Source organism: Clupea harengus, chromosome 9 (genome assembly GCF_900700415.2).
Source record: "Clupea harengus chromosome 9, Ch_v2.0.2, whole genome shotgun sequence".
NCBI lineage: Eukaryota > Metazoa > Chordata > Actinopteri > Clupeiformes > Clupeidae > Clupea > Clupea harengus.
This window is the reverse complement of record NC_045160.1, coordinates 23,136,047-23,144,413: the sequence shown is the minus strand read 5'-3', so window position 1 is coordinate 23,144,413 and position 8,367 is coordinate 23,136,047.

Below are 8,367 nucleotides of genomic sequence, written 5' to 3'. Positions count from 1 at the left end.
GCTCAATAAGGCTGATGGCGGCCTCCACGCCGCATGTCCTCCTGCAGCAGTACTGGCTCAACTCCCTCTTACTTATTCTCCTGTCCACCAGAAGATCAGTAAGGGCTAGCACCCCTTCCTGCCTGAGCTGCTCCCTCGTCATCTGCCGCAACAGAGCGAGGTCCCCTGCATCCCACTCAAAGGGGCATGCAGACAGGCAGCCCATGAAGGTGTGGTAGAGCATCGGTGGTGGTGCTGCCGACAGCCAGCCTCCTCATGAAGTGCCAGGTGTACCTGGTCTGCAGCTTACTCGCCCCCTCACTCACGCAGCGGCCACAGTCCACGTATAGCAGGACTGGGGGTGGAACAGCTGCTTGGTGGTACCGCTCCATCACTCCATCCTGTCCAGTCCCAGCCCCTCCTGCACTGTCACGACACTGGTCAGGATCTAACCAACCTCGTTGCCAATGGAGGTCACCCAAAGAGCTGTCCCCCTGCCACAGCCAGTCAGCTCCTTTGTGATCTGAAATTAGATAATAGTGATGTTTAATATTACGCACTTTTTTTTCCTACAGCAGTAAGTGTATGTAGATTAAATACACAGCACACATTTATAATACCTGCTTATAATTTAAATCAATGTTATTAGCTAACTAACTAGAACCATACAACAGGGTACAATAAGCAAATAGGTACAGTAGTCAACAAGTAAACACTGAATATGAGCATGCTTTGAACAATACACTGAGACACTGCAGCACATAAACATACACTCCTGTACCGTTATCGTTATCAATAGCAATCATATTATGCATGATCAGTTACAGTAGTTGTATGATATACGAGAAACGACGCTTAACACCGCTGGTCAGGCGTCATATACAGATAGCAAGCTAACTAGATGGTTAGCTAACTGATACAAGCTTTCAACAACTACTTTAATCACTGCCAATACTCGGCCGTTTGGCTGTTTCAGCTCAGAGTAACATTATAGTAGTTAAACATGGCTGTTTCCATTCATAGCAATGTTGTAGTTATAAGACTTAGCATAACCTAGTTCATAATGTAACCGTTATCTTCAGTGAAAGCGTTAACGTTAGTTAGGCTTGTCAATCAACACAATATGGAAATGAAACGTGTGTCCGTCTAAGAGAAAAATAAAAACAAGTCGTGGTTACTTACTTACTTTGACGAGTTGTCGTAGCTTCAGCAATCTTGAGGAGCTTGCGTCTGCGTAACTTGGCAACGTAACGTCACACAAGTTCAAGCCAAGTTCTCGACTATGGAGAGAAGTGCCGCGATTAGCGCAGGTCCATTCTCGTTCCGCGGCTGGATTGGATTACTGAGAATGGATTTGAAAGGCAAGGATTGGCCGACGAGACCCGAGCGGTCCTGCTCCAACTGTCGCCCCCATTACAGCACACTATGCTGTTTTACTGTAGCCATAATAATACAGCACACTATGCTGTTTCACTGTAGGTCATAATAATACAGCACACTATGCTGTTTCACTGTAGGTCATAATAATACAACACATTATGCTGTTTCACTGTAGGTCATAATATTACAGCACACTATGATGTTTCATTGTAGTTCATAATATTACAGCACACTATGCTGTTTTACCGTAGCCATAATAATACAGCACACTATGATGTTTTACTGTATTTACTGTGCCCTGTTGTTCATAACACATTGCATCAGTGCTTCACAACTACAACACGGGGAGGACAAAGGCACCTGCGATGGGAGGGGTCTGCTAAAGCCATAAAGCCCTATAATCTTCATCACTCACACATGCATTAGGCACATATGACACATTATTCTGCACTCGCGCACATTCTGTCAGGCAGGTGCCGAGAAGGACAGGACAGGGGTATGTAGGGGGGGTGACACAGGAGTAATTTTGTCACAATCCACTTCCTGTGTCCTTCTCGTTTCACCAGCATGATGTCCTTTCTTTCATGCTGACTGTGTGAGAGAGAAGCAGAGAACAAGAAACTGTGACGCCTTATCCTCAACTTTTCTTCTGATAGAGACTAAGCTACATTAATACTTACAACAGTTTTATTTTCACAGTAGTAGTATGAGAGAATTATTGTTGGACAAATAGATTATGCTTTACAAACTAGTCCTTAATTGACTTTAGTTAATCCATTACTACATAATGAATAATGTGTTATAATCCATTACTGCATAATGAATAATGTGTTATACTCCATTACTGCATAATGAATAATGTGTTAGGTAATCACAATTATCTCCCATGCTACAGAGGCAAATTTTCTCTCAAATGCTAAAAACTGAAGTTTACGCTTAGTCCATGCACATTATACTATACAGTACATCTAGGATTTATAGAATGTCATTGTTCTTTTCATTAGGCACCACAAAAAAAACGTGAACTTCAGCTTTAATGAACATTAAACAATATGAATTGCTTGTGTCTGTATTTATTAATGATAACTACTGCATTTCATTGCAGTCAACTGAAGTGCTGTAAGTGTCAGTAGTCAATTAAATTCAAAACGTATGGCGTCTCACATAAAACACAATCACGGGCAATCAACTCAAGTGCCTTGCTTTGTCAGCCATCTAGATAACATCCTTCTTTTCCAATCCCTATCAGCCAGTCCTCCACCACAACCTTTAAAGAACAAGAGAAGCTTGTGAAGGTGTGAGGTTGCACATTGTGAAAACACTCAAGCTGTGAGTCTTTTTAATAATTTGCTGCTCTTTCACAGACCACTACAGAGATGTTTGACATCTAACAGCAATGCTGTAGAAATGTAGCTTTAAGAGGAAAGACTCATAGGAGCATAAGCATATGGCATACAGTGAAGCTCTGCTTGAAAATGTGCAAGCTTATTTAAAGATGAGGGTCTGGGCTTGGACAGAAGTCAAAGACCCTTTTCAAACACTATAGCTTTTTTTAAATCTTAAATTCTGAAGGGCTGGAGATTTTGAAGTGTCTGCCAGCTCATACTCAGGGGGAAAAGAAGAGGATTGTCTGCGGAGCTTTTCATTCTGTGAAACAGGCTGAGTGCTGGCGAGTCGTTAAACCAGGAGAGGAGTCAAATCTCCCTGTCTTTCCACTCACCAATTTGCCATCAAATTGAAGTGAGGCGCTGACAAGCTCAACCCTGACCTCTACACACACACACACACACACACACACACACACACACGCACACACACACACACACACACGCACACACACAGACACACAGACACACAGACACACACACACCCAGAACCTTAATATCACCTCAAACCTTTTTCCTGGGCAGTAAGTAAGTAAGAAACAGATGGGTAGAAGACTTGTTAGAAGTACAGTACAAGCTCCCCACTGGAGCCTAATGACCACAGTTGTCAGGTTGCACAAACAGCAGCAATGTGAGAGAGCTCCACGAAATCCAAAGCTAAACTCGTCCGTTTGATTTACGGCTTGGCATCCGGCTTTGTTTACGTCCAAACGGTGGCAAACATACCCCCCCCCCCTAAGCCCAGAGAGGCTCGGGGGAATCCAGCTAACCATGACTACACCGGATCAGGGCCAGATCTGAGCCAGAAGCGGGCCAGAGTCCTCCACTTCATTGGCTTTCCCATAGCATCCTCTCTGCGGCAATTTGCCAGCTGTTCTGGGATCTGAACCAACAATTACCCTTTCAAATGACTCCCAGAACAAGGCAAACCGGGCTTGGTTTCAACATAAAAGAAGCGATGCCTGACCAGCTGTGAAAGGTGAACCGTGAGGCTATCATCAAGAGAGCAGGCTGCCTGTCCTTCTCTAGTTTGCGTCCCCCAAGCAGACTCCATGAAGTTTGTCCGCTAATGCGGCATGCAAACAAACAGATGGAGAAGCAAATAAGCCAAACTAATTGCACTGCCATGGGTGGTATTGTGACTCTTTTTTTTTTCCAACAGGAAAGTGGGGGGAGAAATGTGTGTAATTTTAGAAAAACGATTCCGCAATGGAATACTTCATTCCTCGGCAAAACAAACAACCATGAGGCCGGAGGACTCCAGAGAGAATCCTGGTGGCCATGAGGTTCATCCTCTGTTCTCATCGCGCACTGCTCCCACAGATTAGCATTGAGCATGGAAAACCTTGGAGAGAAACCTAATACTGTAAAGATGTTATCTCCTGATGTTCCTCCCTATTTGTGTAAGTGATGGTGTCTCTCTGTCTGCATTCAAAGCTTGAGGATGAGAAAAAAATGTTTAAAACACGATTCATTTTTGGAATACATCATCTATAAATAATCTGAACATGAATGCACACCCTGAGAGATGCTGAGAGACGCTGGCTTTGATGTGCACTTAGCCCCGATATGGTGACCTGACCCATGCCAGACTAAGGTGCGTCATGCGTTTGCGTTTCCCGAAAGCATCGTTGAACAACTACCATAGTTAAGTGATAGAGAGACTATAGTTTTGAACACTCTCTCTCTCCACGGTTGCCCATCAAACCTTTCAGGAAACGTAGTCCTGAGCCAGATTCATTCGACATATCTGTGATATTTTTCCTCCACCAAATGGTTTTGTTTGATCCTGTACAGACCTTTCTGTGTGTGTGTATGTGTGTGTGTGTGTGTGTGTGTGTGTGTGTGTGTGTGTGTGTGTGTGTGTGTGTGTGTGTGTGTGTGTGTTTTGAGTTTGTTTCAAATATGTGCCTTAAAAAGTAAAGGTTTATGATTACATTGAGTAGGAGAAATGTGTGTGTGTGTGAGAGGTTTATGATTACATTGAGTAGGAGAAATGTATAGAAACAAGTCCACAGCCAAAATAGACAAATCATTAATCTCACAAAAGTACACAAGTGGATGTGACAGGAACACATACAGAGTATGAACACACACACACACACACACACACTCACACTCACACTCACACACACACACACACACACACACACACACACACACACACACACACACACACACACACACACACACACACACACACACACACACACACACACACACACACACACACTCACACACACATTACTGATGGAAGGGTTCCCCTTTGTGTACATGGTTTGCTGACTGCCCGCTGTGTGATGCTTGATGGCATTTTGCAACAGTTATGCAACATGTGTGTGTGTGTGTGCATGTGTGTGTATGCGTGTGGGACCAAATTCAATATAACATTAGCTAATAATTACAAGCATGATAAGTCTCTGTACAGATGTATACAATATGGAAAAGAAAAGAACAGCCTTGTTTCTGTCAGTTATATATTTAGTAGTGCTGTCAAAATTTGCGATTGATTTGAATTATTTAACATATCACAATAACGAATGCAGCAGTCTGAGTTTTGTTATTTCTATATTATTATATATTATTATTAATAATAATAATAATAATAATAATAATAATAATGCATTATTATTATTTCTATGCATATGTAATGGTTAAAATATCTAGGGGCATCCATATATGCCTTCCAAGCTGACAGTCAATTTTGATAGTTTTATTGGAAATCTGTAGTTCATAGGAAACAATCTTTGTTTAAAGTTGAAAATATGCTATTAAACAAAAGTGTTTGAATTTAAATATACTTCCTTACAATAAATACGTGATTTTACATTTAAATATCTATTATTATAAGCTTCTTTCATAAGAAGAAAAAAGCCATTAATCATAATTAATCACTGAAAATTGTGCGATTAATTCATCTAATTTAATTAATGAATGAATTAATGTATTCTATTGATTGGCAGCAATAATATTTAGTTAATGAAATTAAATGAACCCTGGGGTCTACCTGACAGAGCTAATGGGATAGAACAAACTAGAAGCACAGAACTGTGTACAAATAACTGCATGCCAACTGCACTTATTATAAACTGGAGTTAATGGCTGGTGGAGGTGTGCTGGCTAATGGACCCTAAATGTGACTATTAGGCCATAGGAAACAGATCCAAAGTCATTACCCAGAACCAAGGGGTTCTCAGTAGATGTCTATGAGCCTCCTCAGTACCTGGCCAGCCTTTCTGGATGCGTTCCTGTATCTTCTCAGGCACACAAATGAGATTATCAGGTTACAAGCCCTTTGCTAAGCCTCTTGCAGAAAAGAAATTTGGACACCAGGCATGTACAAACAATGAGGGCAAATGGGGCAAAGCACGGCATTGTAGATTGCTAGTTGATGTCGGAGGACAACTTCAAGTTCCACAGTGTATTCTCGTGACTGCCATGAGACCAGACATGATGTTGTATTCTGAGTGTGCGCGCATTGTTTACTTTATTCAGTTAATGATTCCCTTTGAAGATGTGCCTGAGGAAGTGTTGTGGCGAGACAGCGTCTCACTACACCTTTCTTTTCAATCAGAAGACCGGGGACTGGATGTAGGAATCTGGAAGTGTTATTGTAATCAGTAAGCTACAATAAGGAGAGGCCCATGGATCATCTCAAAGTGCTCTTTTCAAGGCTCCATGTGGTTCTTTCTGTATGGCTGTTTGCCAAGACCAATCAGAATTATCTATCTCATATTATATAACTCCTTAATGTACTCTTTGTGGGTGTTACCCCCTGATGCGGGTTTACTTATGGCGCCTGGAATGTACTGGAGATCAATTAATCACTTTTACAGCTGTATACTGTTTTCCAGCTGTTCAGCCAGTTCACTTGTTTAAATGAGGCCTTTCATACTGATGAGTTAATCCATGTTCATCTAGTCATAGAAAAATATCCTTCAGAAGCCTTTGAAAGGAAGAAGCTAAAGTATGCGGAACTGGTAGCGGAAGCAAGGAATTGAGGTTGGCAAGCACTCACAAGACCAGTGGAGATAGGTGTTGGAGACTTTGTCACTGCATCAACCACAACACTTCTGTAGGATTTTAGTTTTCAAGGACAGTGACTCAAAGGAGAGTTTGCAGACTACTTGGGGTCGTGAATTAACCTGAATTAACTGAGATATGTGAAATCTTGTCGAAGAGTACATTGAGGAGTGCCTGTTGTTGTCTCTGGTAGGGACATGTATTCTGACCCATCATGAGTATAGAGGAGGGTGGGTCTGGGACGCCAGTCACCACTGTTGAGTCTTTTGGAGAAATGGGCCTTATTCAACGAAACGCAGATGAAGGATGGTGCCTGCTTGAAAACGTCATTGAAGTGCTCACGAAGGCAGCTTTGATGCTGTTGGTGATCCTGCTGCTCCTGCTGCTCCCCAATTTCTATGGTTGGACAGTCATGTTGCTGTGTTTAGAGGTTTGTGAGCTATAGACAGTGTATATTGTCCTGTGAAGGAGGGCCTTTACGGATCCTGGATTGTGTTACATCAGCTAGTTGTGCGTTGTTGTTGTATCCTGCTGCTCAGGATCTATAGTTGGACTGTTATACTGGTTAAATTAGGTTTCTGGGTATGAGTACTTGCATGTGACAGTGAGAGGATTGGCCGTTGGGGGAAGTTCCCATCAAATAGTACAAGAAATGTAACATTGTTTCCTGTGTACAGCTAAAAACTCGGCTTAGCTTCAATAAGCACATTAGCTTGGCCTCTCTATTGTGTTGCCTGTTACCATGGGACCGGGAAGAGACAAGACAGCATGTGAGACTGATGGAAGATTGATTATAGCAAACCAAACACAATTCAGTCATGTGTCTTTCATAATGCTATTTTTACATTATACATTTTCTTTTTTTTGTATTTGTCAATTTGTCTTGTCCTAGCCATCACTTTGTTTTGGTACGTTGTACCCAGACCCAGGAACAGACCTGATAGAACAGAACCGGGAATCGAAAAATGTCAGATTTCACTCCACAGTCAGTGTTGGGGATTAAGCTCTCTGAAGCTCAGAGAAGATAAGACAGTCGTTTGCACAGGAAATGGTTAGCAGTAGTAGACCTATCAGTGTGTGCCGACCAGCGACATGAGATTCCACAGCACCTCTTTAACCTTAGCTTGAGTCAGAAAATGTTCTGGTGTTGAAGGCATCCTGCCTTGTTCCGGTACCAAAGAAGTCATGTCCATCTGCCCTTATTGACTACAGACTGGTTGCCTTAACATCCCACATAATGAAAGGGTGTCCTCTCTGGCACATCATTTGTGTGCTTCAACGACCTCTGACCTGACCTGAGCAAAGCAAACAGCACTGTGAGGATCATGGCCTTTGATTTCTCCAGTGCCTTTAACACAATCCATCCTACTCTGCTATGAGACGCGCTCCAAGAGATGCCAGTAGGAAGTCTCTAAAGTTCAGAACTTTCGTCTTTTATCTGAGACAATGCCTCCTATTATTTCTTTCTCTGAAGGCAGTGTTTGTCAGAGGATCCAACTAAAAGAAAAAGCTGACAAAGTTCTCTCGTTTTACTCTCTTGCCAGTGCTTGTTCTACTGGATGCACGAACACGTGAAAAAGAAATGAAAAAAAAAAATGCT